Raw genomic sequence first — 26140 nt, forward strand, 5'->3', positions numbered from 1 at the left:
TATCTGCTATATCGTGCTAGAATCTTACAAGTTGAGTTTCGGTAGAATAACCTTTCCCGAACCCGAACTGCCTTCAATCGAACCAATTATTAATTTCACAAACATGTCTAATATAACCAGAAAGAATCATTTCCCTAAGGTTACATGCAATGCATGTCAAACTGACTGGCCTGTAATTTTCAGATTTATGCCTATCACCCTTTCCTTTATACGAAGGGGCTACTATAGCAAATATCCATTCACCTGGTATAGCTCCTTCATGCAACCAATAATAAAATACGTACTTCAGATATGGTAGTATACACCAACGCATTTTATTTAGTATATCCCCCGAAACCTTATCAATTCCAGCTGCTTTTCTAGTTTTCAACTTTACCGAGCTCGACAGCTGCAGCGCTTAAGTGCGGCCAGTATCCAGTGATCGGGAGATAGTGGGTTCGATCCCCACTGCCGGCAGCCCCGAACATGGTTTTCCGTGCTTTCCCATTTCCACAAAAGGCAAATGCCGAGGCTGTACCTTAATTAAGGCTACGGCCGCTTCCTTCCACTTCCTAGACCTTTCCTATCCCATCGTCGCCATAAGACATATCTGTGTCGGTGCGACGTCAAGCGAAATAGCAAAACAAACAGTTTTCATCTTTTGCATCTTAATGTAAATGTCGTTATTATAGGTAAATTTTTATACTTCTTTAGTATTAGTCACCTCCTCTATCTGGACATTAACCTTGTAACCAACAATCTTTACATGCTGCTGACTGAATACTTCTGCCTTTTGAAGATCCTCACATACACACTCCCCTTGTCCATGGATGAATCTTGGAATGTCCTTCTCGGAACCCATTTCTGCCTTGAAGTACCTATACATACCCCACAATTTTTCACTAAAATTTTTACAATTGCTAATTATGCTTGCCATCAGGTTATCCTTAGCTGACTTCTTTGCTACATTCAATTTCCTAATAAGTTCTTTCAATTTATCCTTGATTCCACAGCTATTTCCAACTATTTTCTTCCAACCTGCAGCTTCTTCTTAGTGTCTTTACTTCTCTGTTATAATAAGGTGGCTCTTACCATTTGTTACCACCTGGAAATTTCCAAACCTGATTCCACATTCGTCAACAATTGCTTTAAACCATCCCCGAATCTGTTTACATTTTATTTACCATTTTCCACTGATTATAGTTACATTTTAAAAACTCCCTCCTGCCTGTTGTATCAACCACGTCGGACTGCCTAATAGTCCTTCCTTTAAGACCTTCCTTTCTATCAGATTTATTTTAAACTATGATAAAACCAATGTACCCTTCCTTCTAGTTAGTTCCATCACTTTCTGTATCAGCTCACCTTCCCATACCAACTTATTTGCCATTTGTTTGTTATGCTTCCTGTCGTTCGCATTACCTTCCCAATTGGCATTTTGTAAATTGAGATCACCCGCTACAGTCACATTCCTTTTCATATCGTTTCCTACATAGCCGATTATCTTATCAAATAATTCCAAATCGGTGTCAGTGCTACTTTTTACGGTCTGTACATTCCAAAGACATCAAGTTGCCTATTATCTTTAGAGATGAGCCTTACACCTAGAATTTCATGTTTGTTATCAAACTTCTTCTTAGCTTAGAAATTCTTCTTTCACCAGAATGAAAACTCCCCCCTCCTACCATTCTTATGCTATCTCTACGATACAGACTCCAGTTCATGACAAAATTTCTGCATCCATTATATCATTTCTCAGCCATGATTCAACTCCTATTACAATATCTGGTAAGTGCATGTTTATTAAATTACTTGATTCTATACCTTTCTTTAGAATACTACTACAGTTCAACACTCATATGTTTTATGTCATCCCTACTTGACTTCGAGATCCCTGTACCTTATCATCGTTCCATAGGCCACCCTGTTTCCCTGAATGTACATCCCTATAACCCTTCTAAACTCATTTCCTAACTTATCCGTACCACTGCGGTTTAAGTGAAGTCCATCTGAGGGCAGATCCCTATCTCCTACCCACCCATTAGGATCTTGAAATCTCACTCCCAGTTTCCCCACATACCCACTCTATAATCTGATTTAAATCCCCAATCACCTTCCAGTCAGTATCCTAACTACACAGTATTGCAATGATTAACTACGCTTCCTTACATTTCACCTGTGCTGCATTTATCAGATCTCATATATCCCCAAGTATTTTGGTACTTATACCAGCTTGTCTTGTGTTGTTGGCACCAACGTGAAACACTACCACCTTTTCCTTTCTCTTCTCCTTCTCTTCTACTTTCCTCAACATCTGTCACAACCTAATTCCTCGATAACCCTCTACACTGGGTCCCTTTCCTCCACACACTTTCCCCACATGTCTAACAATGGAATCCCCGATGACCAGAGCCTCAACCCTACCAACCTCATTAGATCCCCTCCCCTCCTGGTCAGCCCTATCTTTCCTAATTGCTGCAGAAACTACTTCCTCCTCCTTTTTATTTCTCCCATGACCCTGTTCCACCTATCTTTCCCTATGCTCTACTCTACATTTCCATTTCCTATCTTTTCCTTTTCTCCTACTTCCATACTTCTCAGCAACAGTTCCCTGTTCCTCATCTTCCCTCTGTCGTTCTACCTGCAGTGACTCAAAACATTTCCTCACAGACACCTGTTCTGAATTATGATCCTAAATAGAGCCCTAATCCCGCAATGCCCTTCCCCTTAAAAACATTAGACCACCTGTCTTCTACAATTCTTGCCTTTCCTTTCAATCCCTCTGTTATACCTATTGTATCCTATACTTTGTTTCAGGGATGCATGCTCTCCTTCCTGTCCTCTGAGAAAATCCTAATTATTTCCCTCAAACTCCTAATGCCTGGCCATGCCCACAGTTCCTACACTTGGATTCCGTAGCCATTCTTTATGGAATAACAAAACAACAGTAAAAATAAAATAACTTATTCTGTGCACAAAAAAAAAAGGAAAGGAAAATTGTCTAGGTTAGTACACAAAGATCACACGGCAATAAGGAAATTAATGTACTAGTACACTACAATACTACCTAGTTGTACTATATTATTGTCCTACAACACTATAACAGGATGAAACTGCCGTTCATTATTGAACACCAAAAAGAATACACAAGAATTACACAATTCTGAACTGCAGTTAAGCCTATCCTAATTACACCAACAGAATTTTAGTGAGAGATTTTCTAAAAAACTTGTACTAAACGAATATTTAAATCATTGTTTGTCCGTATTGAACCAAGATTACAACTTTTATTATAATTTAGGTCCACCTTATTCAATACATAAAAATTGTAGCGTAAATTTAATTACAACACATATTTCAATCAGTACTAGTTTCGACGTCCCTCTGCGTCATCATCAGCTGATATAAGTTTGTAGAACAATTGACAATCATATAAGTTTATCAACGTCAAATTGATCACAAATTAAAACAATATTAACGATATGAAACAGTGTTACAAATATACTGTCTCCAATTTCATGTTTTCTACAAGTCCAAGACTTGCGATTCTTATGCCATAAACTGATAAAAGCATATGCAAACCGGTTTGCTCACTTATGATATAAAGTGGATTTAAAAGAACAACAGATTAAAATAGAATATTCTTGAAGCACCATGTGCTTAATCTATCGCACTTCTTAAAACTTGACGTAGTATCGTAGTAGAAATAATTCAATAAAAACTAAAGTGTCCCTTTAATGGAGCAATCCTAATGAGGTGGAAACGAGCAATAAGTCCTTTGAGATGTTATCAAGAACAACGCTCCCAGTAATAATAAGAATGTAATAAACTATCACTTCACCGAAGAGGCAAGATATAAAATTGCGTCTTATAACGTAATTGTTTTTACGTGACTCACCTCGAAAGGTCACTGTCCATGCGAAGCGCAATGAAGTACAGCAAGCAGTGTTATGATAAAAATTAAGTGTCCAATGTTGGTTGAGATTGAAGAGGGGAAGCAGGGGAAAGTGGGAGGAGCAACTGAGGGACGGCCATTTGCTGGAGCTCTGGAGGGCGTGGTCGTAAGAAACAACTAGCAAAGCTATGACGCATAATATGAAACACCGAACTATTGACTGGGACATGTACGTTTTTAAAAACCGCAATGAGGAAGTCAAATAGAATATTCGACGTTTCAGAAATCTCATTTAAATTAAGGTTTTGATTAAAATACTGTTCCAGGTGTATATAGCAACACTCCGTAACATCTAGCAAACTTCCATTTCCTAAGTTCTCCAAGACCTCAGTGTCCTGTTCTATAGATGTGAATTTATGCTTTAGATCGTGCATATGCTGGCCTAGCGCGGAAAACCTGTTATATTTTATGGCATCAGTATGTTCTGTATATCTAATTTTAAAGTTTCGTCCTGTTTAACCTGGATATGTGCACCCACAGTCGTTACATCTAAATCTATGCACACTCGGTTTGGAATATGGGTTCGATCTATTGACTGAGGCTGAATTATGCAATACAACTGTATTATTATCGGTACGAAACGAAATCCTGACATTATGCTTCTTGAAATTATTAGTAAATATATATCCTTATTAAAAGTAAATATTGCGAACGCCTTCTGATGGGGTTTGTCTTTGAGTAAAGTGGTTTGTAAACGATACCTAAACTTGTTGATGATACGTTCAAGAAAGCATTCATTAAAACCATTTGCCTTAGCCATTGAACGGATTATATTAAGCTCTTTATTCAAATTAGCTTTTATCATGGGGATCCTAAAAGCCCGTTCTGCTAAACTATTGTATGTACAGATTTTTTGATACTGTGCGTGCTCTGAGTCTTGTCTAATAGTAACTGCCGTTTGTGTAGGCTTTCTAAAAATATTGTAAGCAAAAGAGGAATCCGATCTGTTGATATTAAACCTAGAAAATGAATTGATTTATTACTTTCTGATTCCAAAGTAAATTTTATCTGTGGGTCAATGTTTTTAAGTACATCTAGAGTAGCCGTAGCGTCCCTAACACGTTCGTCTAAAATTACTAATGTGTCGTCCACATATCTAGACCAAAACAGAATGTTGTCAAATTCCATGTCGTTATCCATCATGTAGGTTTCCAAAGAATCCAGAGAGATCTCCGCCATGATTCCAGACGCCGGAGACCCCATTGCCAACCCATCCTGTTTATAAATGACATTGTCAAAGACGAAGTAGTTATTATTTATAAGTAACTTAACAATTTTCATGAAATATTGTATCTCAAGTTCACTTAGCTGACTGTAGGACCTTAGATTCTTGAAAATAATAGGAAGCAGCTTATGGGTTCTAATTCTCGGAAACATGTTCACGATGTCAAATAAATGTGAGGTATGGTGAGCTGGCATTTTAAAATTGTTTAATTTATTAACCAATTCGATGGAGTTTTTTATGGACTTATTTGCAGTAAACCTATAGTGTTGTTTAATAAATTTCTGAATAAACATAGCCAATTTGTACAGAGGACTGGGTCTGTAATTTATTATGGGTCAATCAATCAATCAATCAATCAATCAATCAATCAATCAATCAATCAATCAATCAATCAATCAATCAATCAATCAATACTGATCTGCACTTAGGGCAGTCGCCCAGGTGGCAGATTCCCTATCTGTTGCTTTCCTAGCCTTTTTCGAAATGATTTCAAAGAAATTGGAAATTTATTGAACATCTCCCTTGGTAAGTTATTCCAATCCCTAACTCCCCTTCCTATAAATGAATATTTGCCCCAGTTTGTCCTCTTGAATTCCAACTTTATCTTCATATTGTGATCTTTCCTACTTTTATAAACGCCATTCAAACCTATTCGTCTACTAATGTCATTCCACGCCATCTCTCCGCTGACAGCTCGAAACACACCACTTAGTCGAGCAGCTCTTCTTCTTTCTCTCAATTCTTCCCAACCCAAACATTGCAACATTTTTGTAACGCTACTCTTTTGTCGGAAATCACCCAGAACAAATCGAGCTGCTTTTCTTTGGATTTTTTCCAGTTCTTGAATCAGGTAATCCTTGTGAGGGTCCCATACACTGGAACCATAATCTAGTTGGGATCTTACCAGAGACTTATATGCCCTCTCCTTTACATCCTTACTACAACCCCTAAACACCCTCATAACCATGTGCAGAAATCGGTACCCTTTATTTACAATCCCATTTATGTGATTACCCCAGTGAAGATCTTTCCTTATATTAACACCTAGATACTTACAATGATCCCCAAAAGGAACTTTCACCCCATCAACGCAGTAATTAAAACTGAGAGGACTTTTCCTATTTGTGAAACTCACAACCTGACTTTTAGCCCCGTTTATCAACATACCATTGCCTGCTGTCCATCTCACAACATTTTCGAGGTCACGTTGCAGTTGCTCACAATCTTGTAACTTATTTATCACTCTATAGAGAATAACATCATCCGCAAAAAGCCTTACCTCCGATTCCACTCCTTTACTCATATCATTTATATATATAAGAAAGCATAAAGGTCCGATAACACCGCCCTGAGGAACTCCCCTCTCAACTATTACAGGGTCAGACAAAGCTTCACCTACTCAAATTCTCTGAGATCTATTTTCTAGAAATATAGCAACCCAGTCAGTCACTCTTTTGTCCAGTCCAATTGCACTCATTTTTGCCAGTAGTCTCCCATGATCCACCCTATCAAATGCTTTAGACATGTCAAACAATAATCAAATATGTACGGGTCGAATGGGGACTCCGGCCTTGTGGATTTTGGAGAGTGCCCTCTCTGTTGGAAGGCCCGGGTTTATATTTACTAATTTTTGATTCTCCTGTTCGGTAAAGGGGAAGGTTGCATTCTTTAATATTTGCTTTAATTTGGGTTGAAGAGTTTGCGTTGGGTCTTTCTTGATCAATAAAGATTGTTGGTTACAAGGATAATGTCCAGTTAGAAGAGGAGACTAATGCTAAGGAAGTATTAAAATTTACATATGAAAACAATGACATTTTCAATACGATACAAAAGTTGAAAACTAGAAAAGCAGCTGGAATTATAAGATTTCTGGGGATATACAAAAGACAATGGTTTAGGATATAGTAACATATCTGAAGTACTTATTTGAATATTGTTTGCTTGAAGGAGCTATACCAAATGAATGGCGAGTTGCTATAGTAGCCCCTGTGTATAAAGGAAAAGGATAGACATAATGCTGATAATTACAGGCCAGAAGTTTGACATGCGTTGCATGTAAGTTTTGGGAAGGCGTTCTTTCTGATTATATTAGACATGATTGTGAAAATAATACCTGGTTCGATATATGGCATTTCGCTTTTAGGAAAGGTTATTCCACTGAAGCTCAACTTGTAGAATTCCAGCAAGATATAGCAGATACCTTGGATACAGGAGGTCAAATGGACTCTATTGCAATTGACTTGTCTAAAGCATTTGATAGGGTGGATCATGGGAGACTACTGGCAAAAATGAGTGCAGTTGGACTAGACAAAAGAGTGACTGAATGGGTTCCTATATTTCTAGAAAATAGATCGCAGAGAATTAGAGTAGGTGAAGCTTTATCTGACCCTGTAATAATTAAAAGGGTAATTCCTAAGGGCAGTATTATTGGACATTTATGTTTTCTTATATATATATATATAAATGATATGAGTAAAGAAGCGGAATCGGAGGTAAGGCTTTTTGCAGATGATGTTATTCTGTATAGAGTAATAAATAAGTTACACGATTGTGAGCAACTGCAACGTGACCTCGATAATGTTGTGAGATGGACAATAGGCAATGGTACGTTGATAAACGGGGTTAAAATTCAGGTTGTGAGTTTCACAAATAAGAAAAGTCCTCTCAGTTTTAATTTTTTTTGGTAGTTGCTTTACGCCGCGCCGACACAGATAGGTCTTATGGCGACGATGGGACAGGAAAGGGCTAGGAGTGGGAAGGAAGCGGCCGTGGCCTTAATTAAGGTACAGCCCCAGCATTTGCCTGGTGTGAAAATGGGAAACCACGGAAAACCATTTTCAGGGCTGCCGACAGTGGGGTTCGAACCTACCTTCTCCCGATTACTGGATACTGGCCGCACTTAAGCGACTGCAGCTATCGAGCTCGGTTCAGTTTTAATTACTGCGTTGATGGGGGTGAAAGTTCCTTTTGGGGATCGTTGTACGTATCTAGCTGTTAATATAAGGAAAGATCTTTATTGGGGTAACCACATAAATGGGATTGTAAATAAAGGGTATAGATCTCTGCACATGGTTATGAGGGTGTTTAGGGGTTGTCGGAAGGGTGTAAAGGAGACGGCATATAAGTCTCTGGTAAGACCCCAACTAGAGTATGGTTCCAGTGTATGGGACCATCACAAGGATTACCTGATTCAACATCTGGAAAAAATCCGAAGGAAAACAGCTCGACCTGTTCTGGGTGATTTCCGATAAAAGTGTAGCGTTACAAAAATGTTGCAAAGTTTGGGCTGGGATGAACTGGGAGAAAGAAGGCGAGCTGCTCGACTAAGTGGTATGTTCCGAGCTGTCAGCGGAGAGATGGCGTGGAATGACATTAGTAGATGAATACATTTGAGTGGCGTCTTTAAAAGGAGGAAAGATCACAATATGAAGATAAATTTGGAATTCAAGAGGACAAATTGAGGCAAATATTTATTTATAGGAAGGCCAGTTAGGAAATGGAATAACTTACCAAGGGAGATGTTCAATAAATTTCCAATCTCATTGAAACCATTTAAGAAAATGCTACGATAACAAGAGATAGGGCATCTGCCCTAAATGCAGATCAGTATTGACTGATTGAAAAATTTCCATTACCCAAAAAAAGTTTAGTCTTTTGAATTTAATCACCCTTACATTAGCCTCATTTGCTTTGGTGATGAGTTCCTCATCTTTAACCTTCTTTTTAAGTTCTAGAATACACTTTTTATCAATATTGACGTCCTTGGAACTGTAAGCGGAAATCTCTTTATAATTAGTAACTAAACTATTATGGAACTTTCTTTCTAGATCTAATCTAACTTCCCCCTATACCTCATGTGGTAATTTACAAATCGCAACTTCCGTTTCCACAACAAGTTTTGTGGTCTTTTTGGCCAGGTTGAAATTAGGCCAGTTATGTTTTGGGCCTTTAGAAATAATTTGCATTTCTTTCTCATTCAAGTCGGTCGTAATTAAATCGACGCAATAATTTTTATATATTGAATAAGGTGGACCCAAATTATAATAAAAGTTACACAAATATTACACAATAATAGTATAAGAACGCTAATTTCTAATAAGATACTAACATACAATACAATAATTTTTAAACTATGTTCAGACGTACGGTATCCTAATTACAATAGGTTATTACTAAGCACAAACAGAAATGAAAATTGTAATTAATGTTTGAAATTCGCAAGAACTACTCAAAGATTACCAACAACGTTAAATGCACAGACAGATTATTATTAGCATTATTTTAACCCATTGTGCTCTAACAGAAATGAACTGTACAATGTTACTTGGCTGGTTGACTTCCCATATCATATAAGCTATTTTCCTGGTAAGTATCTTCGATCAATCATCTCCCTGTTTAAATTTGAATTTATCGACCAGAAAGGATATGAGATATGAAATTATCATTATTATTAACAAATACAAATATCCCGCTGGCAATGATCACTTACTGTAGTGTGATAATAAAGTAAAGTTAAAGAACAACATCAACAAGCAGCAAATCGATGGAAAGTAAATATCACAAGAAATACTACTAGTTCAACATTCTAAATCCAGCATCACCATATACAAATTCACACTTACCTTTATTATTTAAAAATTGTACAATATGACTTACAGTAGACAGCACGTTCATATACTATAACTAGCAGTTACCCGCAGCTTCGCTTGCGTGGATTTCGTAAAATAATAAAAGTAATCGTTCCTCGGTACTGTACTAAGACATTATCTGAAAATCTCTAAAGTATAAACATTCGCCTACAAAATGAGTTTCATTTACTCCGGAAACTCTTTGTAATCGACGTTTGTGTTATTGCCTTTTGGGGCTAAGTAACCATGCAACATAGAACTGTACAGTCTTCTCTCATATCGAAAAAAGTTTATTTTTAAAGTACATTCCAATTATCTATCTCCGCGTCGTAACATTTTCAGTCTTTCTGATAGGCTGTAAGTATCCCCATAAAAAGAATTTAGCCTCTTTATCAGTCCTTCCGATTTTCCGAAAACAAAAAGAAATACATGTCCCTTTACTTTAGTTTGTTTGCGTTTGTAACATCATCAGTTTTTGAAATATAAGCATCCTCATTAAAAATTACTCACTTCTTCCTTCATTTCCTTTCACCCCTGTTAAGTGCCTTTTCCGCAAACAAAAAATACGTGTTTATTTTAAGAGGAAATTCCTAATACCAAGTTCCACGTCTGTAACATCTTTATCTTTTAGAGATATAAGTATCCTCATACAAATAGTTCCACGAATACTTCGATTTTCCCCCCGTAAGTGGATTTCCGAAAACAAAAGAAGGCATGTTTCTTTATTTTTAAAGAAGATTCTAAATACCAATTTTCACGTCTGTAACATCTTTCTTTTTTTGAGATAAAAGTATCCTCACAAAAGGAATTCAACTCCTTTTTCACCCCACCTCCGTTAAGGTGATTCCCCCCATAATGCGTCTTTATTTTTAAAGGAGATTGGAAACACCAATTTTTACGTTATAACCATCAGTTTTTGAGATATTTCCACATCAAAAATTTTCACTTCCTTTCACCGTTCTTCCTTAAGTGAATTTTCCGAAAACAAAAAACACGTGCTTATTTATAAAGGAGCTTCTAAATACCAATTATCGCGACTGAAACATATTCAGTTTTCGAGGTATGTGTCCTCATAAAAGGAATTAACTTCCTTTTCACCCCCTCCCCCAAGTTTATTTTCCAACTAAAATGCGCGTTTCTTCATTTTGATGGAGATTCCAAATACCAATTTTCACGTCTGTATCAACTGAAGTTTTCATACGATATAAGTATCCACATACAAATAATTCAATAAATTTTTAAATTCGTTCACCCCCTTAATTGGATTTTCCGAAATCAAAGGAATATGTGTTCCTTTACTTTTAAAGGGGATTCCAAACACCAAATTTCTTATCTGCAGCATCTATAGTTTTTGAGATATAAGTAGACTCATACAAATAATTTAAATAATTTTTCAATTATTCACCCCCCCCTAAGTGAATTTTTCCGAAAACAAAAAATATGCATTTCTTTATGAGATGCCAATCACCAGTTTTCACGTCTGCAACGTCTTCAGTTTTGGAGATATCAGTATCATAATACAAAGAATTCATCCGACTTTTCAGTTCTTTCTACCCGTCCCTCCCCCTCCCCAAGTGTTTTTTTCCAAAAAAAACGTGGTTTATTTTTGAAAGGGATTAAAAGTACCAATTTTCACTTCTGTAACATGTTCAGTTTATATATACTGTATATATGCTCATTCTAAAAAATCCATCCCCTTTTTATGTTCCCCCTAAGTGGATATTCCGAGAAAAACTCTATGTCTCTTTACTTTTATAGAAGATTCCAAGTGATAGTTTTTAGGTGTGTAACATGTTAAGTGTCTGAGGTATATTGTAGGCCTAGCTATACATATTTTTAAATCCCACCCCGTTTGTCACTCCCGTTCACCCCCTATTCAGTGGATTTAAAAAAATGTTTCTTTATTTTTAAAGGAGATTTCAAATACCAGTTTTCATATCTGTAACATCTTCAGTTTTTGAGATATAAGTATTCTCATAAAAGGTATTGAACCAATTTCCCCCCTATTTTACCCCCTCACCAGGATTACCTGATTCATGAACTGGAAAAAATCCAAAGAAAAGCAGCTCGATTTGTTCTGAGTGATTTCCGACAAAAGAGTAGCGTTACAAAAATGTTGCAATGTTTGGGTTGGGAAGAATTGAGAGAAAGAAGAAGAGCTGCTCGACTAAGTGGTATGTTCCGAGCTGTCAGCGGAGAGATGGCGTGGAATGACATTAGTAGACGAATAAGTTTGAAAGGCGTTTATAAAAGTAGGAAAGATCACAATATGAAGATAAAGTTGGAATTCAAGAGGACAAACTGGGGCAAATATTCATTTATAGGAAGGGGAGTTAGGGATTGGAATAACTTACCAAGGGAGATGTTCAATAAATTTCCAATTTCTTTGAAATCATTTCGGAAAAGGCTAGGAAAGCAACAGATAGGGAATCTGCCACCTGGGCGACTGTCCTAAATGCAGATCAGTATTGATTGATTGATATCTGTGTCGGTGCGACGTAAAGCTACTTGCAAAAAAAGGTTCAGAAAATTTTCCAACTGTTAAACATGGAGGTGGATGAGCTGCACAGAATGTAGGCACTACCAGCCAGTGCTTAAACAATGAAGATGGCTGACGCAAGCATACCTCCCATAATGTCGAACTGCGGCTGTTGTATAACACCTACACACCCCACCATTGAAATTATACGGAGCATTTTGAAGAAAGAGAAGATCTCAACCACGGGAACTAATACGCGAACTCCATGCAAGTGACTGGAACACTCAGTGAAAGGAACTTCTACTTATTTATCTGTTATTTATGTTTAATGAAGGTATAAGTGCCCTATATTTGTATGATTGTCAATTCAAGCTTACTACGAGTAAACGGCCGATGAAGCTTGCGGTGAGTAGTATAATGGGAGGGATTCGGCGGCAGCGTCCACCTCCGGCTCCCAGGGGCCCGCTCCAACTCCTCCTCCCGAGGGGCACACTCCTCCTCCTCCTCCTCCTCCCGGGAGACCTTCCCAGGGGCCCGCTCCTCCTCCCGCGGGAAATTTGAATTGGTAAACAAAGCCACGTGCTTTTTGACAGCTATCATCGACAACAACGCATCGCTAACCTCACTGCTGCCATCTTAACGGGCCTAAATTGCAATGCTGCCAACTTAACCTCACTAGCGCGAGATTTGAATCGGTAAACGAATTCATGTGATTTTTTTACGGCAACGTGCGTTTTGAAAGATAACAACGCATCGCTAATCTCACTGCTGCCATCTTGACGGGCCTAAACCTCAGTGCTGCCAACATAACCTCACTAGCGCGAGGGTTGAATTTGTAAACAAAGCCACGTGCTTTCTTGACAGCTGTCATCCGCCATCTTTAATCAAGAGAGCACCGTGCTGCACTCTTCAGTCGAAATGTGGTGGCGGCAATTTTAAAAATTCTACTCGCTCCTGTTTGGAAAAAAACCTACGTGCATTTTTGACAGCTACCATCCGCCACCTTTAATCAAGAGAGCACCGTGCTGCACTCTATAGCTACTTACCTTTGAAATATGGTGGCGGATAATTTTTAAAAGTTCTACAGCAGCCATCTCTCGACGCTAATTGCACAAGATGGCGGTTATACATGGCTCCTTATGAGACTCCCTAGAGATGCTTGCGCAAGATGGCGGCTGCTCTTATGAGACGTCTTAAGGGTGCTTGCACAAGATGGCTTGAGACGTCCTAGAGATGCTTGTGCAAGATGGCGGACACAAGATGGCGGCTATAGACGACTCCTTATGAGACTCCTTAAGGGTGCTTGCGCAAGATGGCTGCTGCTCTTATGAAGAAAGCTAGCTTAGAGTCTAACGTGCCGTGCTAGTTCGATTCATTAAATTTGTGGCTTAAATGCAAAATGTTAAATATCTCGAAAACGGTGCGTCGTAGAGCAAAACGGCCAAAAAGTTCTGCCCAATACCCAGGTTCGCAGTATGAGGAACATGATAGCATAAGGAAAACAGTCTAATGATGAGATCAACGGCTCGGTTCCTACTTAGGCCCTTTGGCACTCACTCTGTTTTAGCTTGTATTGAAGCAGGTTTTTGTAACATGAACAGGTCTAGCTATAGTAAAGAGTATAACGTGCTATGCTGGTTCGATTAATTAAATTTGGGGCTTAAATGCAACATGTTAAATATCTCGAAAACGGTGCATCGTAGAGCAAAACGAACAAAATTTTTCTGCCTACTACCGAGGTTCGCAGTAACAGGAACATGATAGCATAAGAAAAAAGTAGTCTAATGATGAGATCAACGGTTCGATTCCTACTTAGGCCCTTTGGCATTGGCAGCTATCTAATTCTACAAGATGGCGGCTATACATAGCTCCTTATGAGATGGCTTAAGAGCGCTTGCACAAGATGGCTGCTGCTCTTATGAGACGCCCTAGGGGTGCTTGCGCAAGGTAGCAGCGACAAGACGGTGACTATACACAGCTTCTTATGATAGGACCTAGGGGTGCTTACACAAGATGGTGGCTGCTCTGATGAAGAAAGCTAGCTTAGAGGCTACTGCGAAAGATGGTGGCTGCTGTTATGCATGCGGTAGAGGGTAATTTGAAATTCTACGTGCTCTCGTTTGTAAAATTCTACGTGCTATCTTTTAACAGTTCTCATCTTTAATCAACAGAGCATAATGCAGTTATCTTTACAGCACTAAACCTCATACCTTTGAAATGTGGTGGCGGCAATATGAAAATTTCTTTTAACAGCTGTCATCTTTAAACAATGGCGGCTAAACATAGGCTGTTAAGGCCTTATCATTCTCCTCCTCCACCTCCTCCTCCGATTCCTATGTCAAGGCATAGCTTTATCGAACAAATTTAAACCTGCATCAGGCAAGAGTGTGCAGCGATAACATCACATGTTTAGACTTGCGAAACGTAACAGACTAGAATCGAACACTGTACTCGATACAACATGTGTTTAGAACATGTTATGGAATACCTTTTTTCTAAGAAGATGAGATTGAAACATAAGACTAGAATCGAACACTGTAATCGATGTTGTTAACTTCAACATGTGATCAGAACGTTTGATGTGTTCAGAGCAAAAGTACAATTTCAATGATTTACATACTGTAAAAAAATCAAAAACACACTGTGCACATATCGCGTAGCTAACTCGCTTAGTAAACGATATTGCAAAAGTACAACTTCAATGATTAACCTAGTGTAAAAATCGAAAACACACTGTGCACATATTGCGTAGCTAACTCGCTCAGTAAACGATATAGCAAAAGTACAACTTCAAATTATTTACCTTCTTTCATTTGTCTTGTGCGAAAATAAAAACTACAGAAAAAACTATACTGCGTAGCCAACTCGCTCGGTAAACGATAATCTGATTTAGTTACAATAGAAAAAACATAGATTTAAACCCTGTTCTATTATCGCAAACACGAAGAGTAAAATTAAACAGAACGATTGGTGCTATAAGAAATACATTGGTTACATTTAAGTCCCTAGCAGTCGAACAAGTTATCGCATAAACATGAAATATTAGTCAATTTGTTAGCATGGGTTACAAGCATGTAGCTCATGCGGAACTATACAACATGTGTTTAGAACATTGCTTGATGTGTTCAGAACACTAAATAAGTGATCAAGACTAGAATAGAACACTGTACTCGATACATGTGTTTAGAACATGTCACAGAATACTTTTGTGCTAAGAAGATCAGATTACAAAAGAAGTGATTAAGACTAGAATCGAACACTGTACTCGATGTCGTTAACTTCAACATGTGATTAGAACATTGATTGATGTGTGCAGAAAAAAGGACTTTTCCTCCACCTCCTCCCCCTCATCCTCTTCCTCTTCCTCCTCCTCCTAGGGCTAAAGGGCCAAAGGGCTAATGGGCTAAAGGGCTAAAGGGCTCCCCCACTACCTCACCACACCATCCTCATTCCGGAAGGAGTTAGCTGAAGTTGGTACATTTTTAACACCCTCATCGATTGTTATCAGCAAGAACGCATCTACTTCGTTAAGTGTAGCAAATTGATCTTTATTGGTAAATAGTTTTGTGTTCAGAACCGAAGGCATTTATACTACATATAACAGGGAATGGAACCCGAGGGTCACGTCTTATCAGAATTACCTAATGAAATCCCCGGGGTGCGACGAGTTGCTTGATTGTTTCTAGTGTTTCGAACTTTTCAAGAAAGCAGCAGTGAAGTTAGCGATGTTCTGTTGTTGGATTTTAAATTCCGCGCTACGACATGCATAAGGTGGCATGCGTATAGGTTATGCTAAGATAGCAGCACACTTATACGATTTTAGCACTATTTAGTAAAAAAAGTTTTAGTATGATAATCGATTCATGCAAAATCAAAGCCACGTGCTTTTTTTGACAGCTGTCTTCTGGACGGACCCTAACCTCACTTTAAAGGACAATAGGGCATCGCCAACCTCACTGTTGCCATCTTTATGGCGGTAAACCTCAACGCTACCACCTTACTGTTATCGTTGCACACTCTTGCCTGATGCAGGTTTAAACTTGTTCGATAAAGCTATTCCTTCAAATGAAATCAAATCTCTTTATTTGCATATGAGGTGTCTACCTCGGTGGCAAATGGTACACTAAAATACATTATTGTCAAGCACTAAATTTTAAATTAACAAGAGACGAAGAACATTTTCCTAGAATGCAATATTATACAACTTACACTAATAATTTTTCTATTAAACACACACATCATCCTTAATAAATTTATATTGTTTAAAAATTCTACTTATAATATCTCCTGTACTTACAAACAGTCAACTCATATACAGTATGTGAAATTACTTCTAATAATACTATACAACAGGTATAAGATTAAAATGAACATTGTATTTATTTACATATGCCAACGGCCGTAGCCGTGTTGAAACACCGGATCCCGTGAGATCTCCGAAGTTAAGCAACATTGGGCGTGGTCAGGAGTTGGATGGGTTGCCAAGCGCTGTTGGTGGGGGTAAGGGAATGGAGGAGCGGAAAGGAACTGGCCACCCTACCGCACGTAAACTCCGGCTCAGGAACACCTCTGCGGAGGTTCGGACCTGCCTTCGGGCAGAATAACCCTTACCTTACCTACCTTATTTACATATTTATATTTTACCAATTTTGGAACCCAAGTAGAATAACGACCTGCTGCCCCTTTTGCAACCACTCTTCCGAGTTTCTGAAGGGCCTTCACAGCTACCGTAGCGATCCCAGGGCCCTCGAAGTCCCCACTGTACTTCACCCCTACAGGCAGTCCCCTACTTGGGCTGTCCAAACTCCATAGACAAGGGGATGGAATTAATTTAATCACACACATTTTTATTTACAATATCCTGCACTGGTCGAATGCCCTCTAACATATCATTTATTTTCTCTGTTGCTGTTCATTCTCTTCTTGAATATCTGTACAGATTATGGAAAAGGATCAAACACTACCCCCGGTAAACTGTTCCACTCCTTCACGCCCTTCCCAATGAATGAAAATTTACCCCAATTGCTTCGGTTAAAATTCCTTCTAATTTTATACTTGTGGTCAGTTCTGCCAATATAATTATTTTCCAACCGAAGCCTCTCACGGATTTCTCTCCATGCTTCTTGTCCTGTATAGGCTCTATATAATCCTATAACTCTAGTTTTCTCCCTTCTCTTACTTAAAGCTTCCCACTCAAGTTCATTTAACATTTCTGATAACACTAATCTTTCTCCTGAAATCCCCTGTTAGAAATCTTGCTGCTTTCCTCTGCACACCATATAGTTATTTTATTAGGTATTCTTGGTGAGGATCCAAAACACTGTTTGCATATTCCAATAATGGGCCAACCATACTTAAGTAACTTTTTTCTTTTAATTCATTGTTGTATCCTTTAAGTAGCCTCATTATGACATGTAACGATCTGTATTCTTTCCCAACAATGTCATCAACATGACCCTTCCAGTGCAAATTACGTTCAAATCTCACACCCAAGTATTTGCACTTGCCATCTTTAAGGATAACTACCTCATCCAAAGTATATTCAAATTCAGTTTTAAAGCTCCTGTTTGTAAATATTGTAACAGTTGATTTGCCTCCATTAATCTTCATATTATTTTCTTCAACCCATTCTTGGATACTCTCAAGGTCCCTTTGTAATTCTGAACAATCCTCAATGTTATTTATTTCCCTATAAACAATTATGTCATCTGCATACAATCTTATTTTTGATGTTATATTGTTCCCTAAATCATTTGCGTATATTAAGAAAAGTAACGGACCGATTATACTACCCTGTGCAATTCACTTCCAAACTTTCTCTTCCTGTGATATATTATTTCCTACTTTGAATTTCTGAACCCTTGAATTTAGAAATGTTCTTATCCAACGTATAATCCTTACGTCCAATCCTATTCCCTCCAATTCCTTTAATGATATTCCATGTTCCACTCTATCAAAGGTTTTGGAAAGATCTATGGCTATGCAATCTAACTGGCCTCCTGGATCCAACTTATCTGATATGTCCTGCAGAAATCCCACCAGTTGTGCCTCACAAGAAAATTTCTTTCTAAATCCATACTAGCTCCTCAAGAACCAATTTTTTATCATCTCATATCCCTCTGATGTACTTTGCTATTAAACTCTCCTTTATTTTACAAACTATACTGGTCAGGCTGATTGGTCTGTAGTTCTCTGGTTTCCTTTTATCACCCTTTCCATTATAAATTGGTATTATTATAGATTCCTTCCATTTCTTGACATAGGAGGCGGAGGCGGAGCAGGTAGAGGAGGAGGAGGAGAATGATGAGGCCTTAACAGCCTATGTATAGCCGCCATTGTTTAAAGATGACAGCGGTTCAAAGAAATTTTCAAATTGCCGCCACCACAATTCAAAGGTATGAGGTTTAGTGCTGTAAAGATAACTGCATGAAGCTCTGTTGATTAAAGATGAGAACTGTAAAAAAAATAGCACGTAGAATTTTACAAACGAGTGCACGTAGAATTTCAAATTACCCTCTACCGTATGCATAACAGCAGCCGCCACCTTTCGCAGCAGCCTCTAAGCTAGCTTTCTTCATCAGAGCAGCCACCATCTTGTGTAAGCACCACTAGGCCCTATCATAAGGAGCTGTGTATAGTCACCGTCTTGTCGCTGCTACCTTCCGCAAGCACCCCTAGGGAGTCTCATAAGAGCAGCCGCCATCTTGTAGAATTAGATAGCTGCCAATGCCAAAGGGCCTATGTAGGAATCGAACCGTTGATCTCATCATTAGACTACTTTTTCTTATGCTATCATGTTCCTGATACTGCGGACCTCGGTACTAGGCAGACAAATTTTGTCCGTTTTGCTCTACGATGCACCGTTTTCGAGATATTTACCATTTTGCATTTAAGCCACAAATTTAATGAATCGAACTAGCACGGCACGTTTGCCTCTAAGCTAGCTTTCTTCATATGAACAGCAGCCATCTTGCGCAAGCACCCTTAAGGCGTCTCATAAGGAGTCGTGTATAGCCGCCATCTTGTGTCCGCCATCTTGCGCAAGTATCCTTAGGGCGTCTCAAGCCATCTTGTGCAAGCACTCTTATGCCGTCTCATAAGAGCAGCCACCATTTTGCGGAAGCATCCCTAGGGCGTCTCATAAGGAGCCATGTATATTCGCCATCTTGCGCAAGCATCCCAAGGGAGTCTCATAAGAACCTATGTATAGAAGCCATCTTGCGTAAGCACCCTTAAGGAGTCATGTATAGCCACCATCTTGAGCAATTAGCGTCGAGAGATGGCTGACGTAGAATTTTTTAAAATTATCCGCCACCATATTTCAACTAAAGAGTGCAGCACTGAGGTATGTGATGCAAGATGACGGATGACAGTTGTGACGTAGAAATTGCCCACTACTACGATAAAGATAGCAGCACGCTGCTCTGTTGGTTAAAGATGGCTGCTTTACAAATTATCCGGCACCACATGTTAAAGGTAAATAGCTAAAGAGGGCAGCACGGTGCTCTCTTGATTAAAGATGGCGGAGGACAGCTGTCAAAAAACCACGTGGGTTTGTTTCCAAACAAGAGCGAGTGGAATTTTTCAAATTGCCGCCAGCACATTTCAACTAAAGAGTGCAGCACTGTGCTCTCTTGATTAAAGATGGCGGATGACAGCTGTCATAAATGCACGTGAGTTTGTAAAGCACTTCGAATTTGCCGCCACCACATTGCAAGGGTAAGTAGCTAAAGAGTGCAGTACGGCGCTCTCTTGATTAAAGATGGCGGATGGTAGCTGTCAAAAAAGCACGTAGGTTTGTTTCCAAACAAGAGCGAGTAAAATTTTTCAAATTACCGCCACCACATTTCAGAGGTATGTAGCTAAAGAGGGCAGCACGGTGCTCTCTTGATTAAAGATGGCTGCTGTCACGTGGAATTGCCTGCCACCGCATTTCAAAGGTATGTAGCTAAAGAGTGCAGTACGGTGCTCTGTCGATTAAAGATGGCTGCTGTCCAAAAGCATTTTTAGGAGGGCAGCACGGCGCTCTCTTGATTAAAGATGGCGGATGACAGCTGTCAAAAAGCATGTGGTTTACCGATTCAAATTTCGCGCTAGTAAGGTTAAGTTGGCAGCACTGAGGTTTAGGCTCGTCAAGATGGCAGCACTGAGGTTAGCGATGCGTTCTTGTCAAAAAGCACGTGGCTTTGTTTACCAATTCAAATCTCGCGTTAGTGAGGTTCAGTTGGCAGCACTTTGGTTTAGGCCCGTCAAGTTGGCAGCAGTGAAGTTAGCGATGCGGTGTCTGTCAAAAAGCACGTGGCTTTGTTTACCAATTCAAATTTCGCGCTAGTAAGGTTAAGTTGGCAGCACTGGAAGAGGCCCCTGGCTGCGGAGGTGCGGGCGAATACTGACACTTGGTCGCAATCACGTGCTCACGCACTGATGTCATCAGTCATGTGTCGTCTAAGCGTACCCAAGCGGCTTGAGAATGACTAAGCTGAATGCGTCACCGGAAAATCTACTTGCACAGTTAAACATAGCCTCGATTGCAAAATACTATGCCAGCTCATCCAGCCAGAGTTACAAGCCACAGCATGACAATATGAAACCAACAAATCTCACTTACTACAATACAGAATAATTACAAATAAATTTCACTTAACCTATGATTAAATACAATAATATACGTGATACCTAATTATAACAGTCTAAATGATGAGAAACAGAATATATAAAATCTAATGAATCGAGTTAATAATAATAATAATAATAATAATAATAATAATAATAATAATAATAATAATAAATACTGAATGGAATCTGTAACCCTGTTGTACGGTTACACAGCAAATTATTGGAACATCTTCATGTCATTCATTCCGCTCACATTTTAAGCAATTTTAATAGTCAATATTTGTTTCAATAGACATAATATAATCTTACTTATTATTTTAAATTGTTAAAATTCGTATTTTATCAATGTATAATTAGACGTTTTTCGTTATATATACCGGAATCGGGGCCCTGACCTACCTTGGATTAAGTTATTTCTAGCTGATGGTCCACACTAAGCAGGAGCGAAACGTCGCAATTATAATATCTACTAATGGTTTGATCCTAAATATAAAGGATTTTCATGTATGGGAAAGGTGGATTTATTAATATAATAACTTTCTTATTCTGAAATCCAATACGGTTTTATAATGAGGTTCGTAACTTGCAACAGACCACTTAGTCGAGCAGCACGTCTCCTTTCTTCCAAGTCTTCCCAGCCCAAACTTTGGAACATTTTTGTTTTTGTTTTTTTGTTTGCTAGGGGCTTTACGTCACGCCGACACAGATAGGTCTTATGGCGACGATGGGATAGGAAAGGCCTAGGATTTGGAAGGAAGCGGCCGTGGCCTTAATTAAGGTACAGCCCCAGCATTGAACATTTTTGTAACGCTACCCTATTGTCGGAAGTCACCCAGAACAAATCGAGCTGCTTTTCTTTGGATTTGTTTCAGATCTTGAATCAAGTAATCCTGGTGAGTGTCTCATACACTGGAACCATACTCGAGTTGGGGTCTTACCAGAGACTTTTATGCCCTCTCCTTTACACCCTTACTACAACCTCTAAATACCCTCATAACAATGTGCAGAGATCTTTAACCTTTATTTACAGTTATATTGATGTGATTACCACACTGAATCTCGTAACTTATTCAATACCCTGTACACAATAACATCATCTGCAAAAGCCTTATCTCTGATTCCACTTCTTTACACATATCATTGATATATATAACAAAACATACAGGTGCAATAGTGCTGCCTTGAGGAATTCCCCTCTTAAGTATTATAGGGTCAGAGAAAGCTTCGCCTACTCTAATTTTCAGAGATCTATTTTCTAGAACCATAGAAACCGATTCAGTCACTCTTTTGTCAAGTCCAATTGCACTCATTTTTGCCAGTAGTCTCCCATGATCTACCCTATCAAATGCCTTAGAAAGAATGCTTTCCCAAAGCTTAAATATAATGCATGTCAAACTGACTGGCCTGTAATTTTCAGCTTTATGTCTATCACCCACTCCTTTATATACAGGGCCTACTATAGCAACTCTCCATTCATTTGGTAAAGTTCCTTCATGCAAGCAATAATCAAACAAGTACTTCAAATATGGTACTATATCCCAACTCATTGCCTTTAGTATATCCCCCGAAACCTTATCAATTCCGCAGCTTTTCTAGTTTTCAACTTTAGTATCTTACTGTAAATGTCATTGCTGTCACAGGTACATTTTAATACTTCTTTAGTATTAGTCACCTCCTCTATCTGGACATTATCCTTGTAACCAACAATCTTTACATACTGCTGACTGAATACTTCTGCATTTTGAAGATCCTCGCATACACACTCCCCTTGTTCATTAATGATTCCTGGAATGTCCTTCTTGGAACCTGTTTCTGCCTTAAACTACCTATATATACTCTTCCATTTTTCACTAAAATTTTGTAAGGTCGCCAATTATGCTTGCCATCATGTTATCCTTAGCCGACTTCTTTGCTAGATTCAATTTCCTAGTAAGTTCCTTCAATTTCTCCTTACTTCCCCAGCCATTTCTATTTCTTTCCACCCTGCACCTCCTTCATAGTCTCTTTATTTCCCTGTTATAAAATAGTGGATCTTTACCATTCCTTAGTACCTTTAAAGTTACAGACCTATTTTCACATTCCTCAACAATTGCTTTAAACCCATCCCAGAGTCTGTTTACTTTTTTAATTACCGTTTTCCACCATTCATAGTTACTTATTAACAGCACACCCATACCTCGTATCAGCCAGATGGTACTGCCTAATAGTCCTAATTTTAATCTCTTCCTTTCTTTCACATTTATTTTTAATACCACACAACAACTTCGTGATCACTAATACCATCTATTACTTCGGTTTCTCCATAGAGCTTATCTGGTTTTACCAGCACCACATTCAGAATATTCTTCCCTGTAGTTGGTTCCATCAGTTTCTGTATCAGGTGCCCTTCCCATATTAACTTATTTTCCATTTGTTTGCCATGCTTCCTGTCGTTCATATTAACTTCCCAATTGACATTTGGTAAATTGAGATCATCCGCTACAATCACGTTTCTTTCCTTATCATTTCCCACATAGCTGATTATCTAATAATTCTGAATCAGCACCTGCACTGCCCTCTCCTGGTCTGTACACTCCAAAGACATCAAGTTGCCTAATATCTTTAAAATATCTTTAGAGATGAGCCTTACCCCTAGAATTTCGTGTTTGACATCTTTATAACTTTTTCGTAGCATACAAATTCTTCTTTCACCAGAATTAATACTCCCCCTCCTACCATTCCCATCCTATCTCTACGATACACCCTTCAGTACCATGAGAAAATTTCTGCATACATTATTTCATTTCCCAGCCATGATTCAACTATTACAACTATCAACTATCTAATTAATTCAATTCTTTTCTTTACAATACTTCTACAGTTGAGCACTAACATTTTCATTTCATCCCTACTTGATTTCCTGTTCCCTTAACACCGTTCCCTAGGCCACCCTGTTTCCCTGAATGTACCTCCCTATAACCCTTCTAAACAAATTTCTCCTGTCCCTCCTCCGTCTCTTCTACTTTCGTTGACATCTGCCTTAACCTAATTCCTGGATAACACTCTACCCTGGTAGTCTTTGCTCCACACAATATGAATTACTACGTAATACTGTATATCATATATTATTTGCAGTCAGTGTAGAACAAATGTAGATGGTTATTATTCTGATATTGTATTGAACACAAAAATGACACACACTGTTGTAAATGGTTCATGTGTATATGCAAAGTGAAAACTTGACATCCGCAGCGCCTCTGCCAACTAGGCGACAGTTGATTGACCTCCACCTCTCCTACCCTCCACAAGAGGATAGGACTACGAGCGGTCCTCCAGGTCACTATCACACACGTGTGGAATGTTGAGAAACGATTACCTCAGGACACTCTTTCATATAAATTGCTCCATTGTCAGCAGTATAACTTGTTGTCAATGTTTTGTATTTCCTTCGCAGTGAATTAATTAGTTAAGTTGTTATGTTGAACACACACTCAAGCAGCCTGAATGAGCTGGTACCTTCCCAGAGCACGTACGACAGAAAGATCTCTTTCCCAGTCCTCGTGTCCGAAATGTAAAATATTTTGTTATCCAGTGTATACTGTACAGCAGCTGAGAGGTGAACCGCTCCCGCAGACCGCATTCTTTCCTCGGCTAGCAGCTTATGTGGGACACCACAGAGTATCAGGTTTTGTTCACGTCCTATTAGCGGACGGCGCCGCGGTCTGGGGTAGTGTGCCAGTCTCTCAGCCTGAGATTCCGGATTCGATTCCCGGCCAGGTCCGTGGATTAGTTCGAGGTCCACTCAACCTAAGGGACTACAGTTGAACTATCTGACCGTGAGGGCAACCTTGGCCTAGGAATCCAAGAATAGCGGCCGAGAGAATTCGCCACCTCGTAACCGGCTGAGCAGTGGTCACTTGGTACGCCAAGGCACATGGACTACTACTCCTGAACTTCCATGCGACCGCAGAGCAGACTTGTCTACGTTTCTTGGAGAAGAGGCCACGGTCACCGACTGGCACCTATTTCCAAAGGAGCTAATGCTGGACACTACTCTGTAAGAGTACATTAAATAAAAACATTCCTGAGAAGTGCATTGGAAGCTGAGAATTAAAAATGCGTTGGTTGTTTTCGAGGTTATCAAATCTCTAGCACAGCCTGCGCATTATTCCGTTATTCTATTCAATGTAGAGGAACAGCATTATTTATTTACCTTACAATTTGCTTTACGTCGCATTGACACAGGAAATCACGGAAAGCCAATCTTCAGGCAGCCGATAGTGGCACATTTCGGAAATACCGCTCGGTCACATAAGTCGAACCACGATATCTCGAACCTCCATTACTCGAATTTTCAATATCTCGAAGTAACTTAAATTTTTCGGCCGTTTGTTCTATTGTTCACGTGTATTTATTTCTCTATTGCTCGGAATTCCGTTACACGAATTTGCCGATTTCTCGATGCAAACATTTCCTCGCTTGAAGCCAAAAATACTCTAACTCGAATTTTGTGCGATATTAAGAGTACGATACGGCAGCTGTTGTTTGTGAGGAAGAGAGGCTTACAGGGATGACGGGAACCGGCAAACAAACTTCCAGTGATCGCCTGTTTCTCGGGTGTGAATTAATTACCAAATTAATTAATTACCAGTCACGTACGAAATCGCGGATGACAAGCTCCATTTACGAATCTCGGCTGCGTAGTATTGACGAGAAGTTTCAGCGTGAAGGGAGGTACTCGTGTTATACATGCTCAAAAACGATATGCTCTATATCTCGAAATTTCGATATCTTGAAATAAAATTTATCTTCCGAGGTGATTCAAGAAATTTAGATTCCACTGTATACACGATTTGACACTCTACGCTGCAGCAGTACTTATCATCTGCCTGTGTCCTGCGTCCAGGTACAAATTGAAATATTGCTGCTAATTGGGATGGCCGCCATTGACTCAAATGCTTTATTCAATGTTTACTTAGTTAGTGTACTTGGCTATACAGGATTACAAATGGCAACATCAAAGAAGGAAAGCTACATATGAAACAAGTCCGAATGATTCATTGTTTTAGGCCTTTCAGCATTCAGTCTGCAAGCCTCTGCGAATTCATTAACAATCGTCAAAATCCTGTACTGGCAGCTAAATCTGTGGACTCGTATAGTTCCCTACCTCTTATATTTAAATCGTTAGAAACTGAATTTAACCATCTTCATTCCAAACTTATCCTTTACCTTCTCATTATGAGTACCCTCCTGTCTTTGTTCCACCTGTTTGTACCAAC

At 39.0% G+C, this 26140-nt stretch overlaps 1 protein-coding gene across 6 annotated transcripts in view; it reads right to left on the minus strand.

Annotated features, from left to right (window-relative positions):
* LOC136863890 (uncharacterized) overlaps nt 1-26140 on the minus strand; it is a 446082-nt gene that overhangs the window by 212619 nt on the left and 207323 nt on the right. The gene's annotated exons all lie outside the window — the stretch shown is intronic.

This window comes from Anabrus simplex, chromosome 2 (genome assembly GCF_040414725.1).
Source record: "Anabrus simplex isolate iqAnaSimp1 chromosome 2, ASM4041472v1, whole genome shotgun sequence".
Taxonomy (NCBI): domain Eukaryota; kingdom Metazoa; phylum Arthropoda; class Insecta; order Orthoptera; family Tettigoniidae; genus Anabrus; species Anabrus simplex.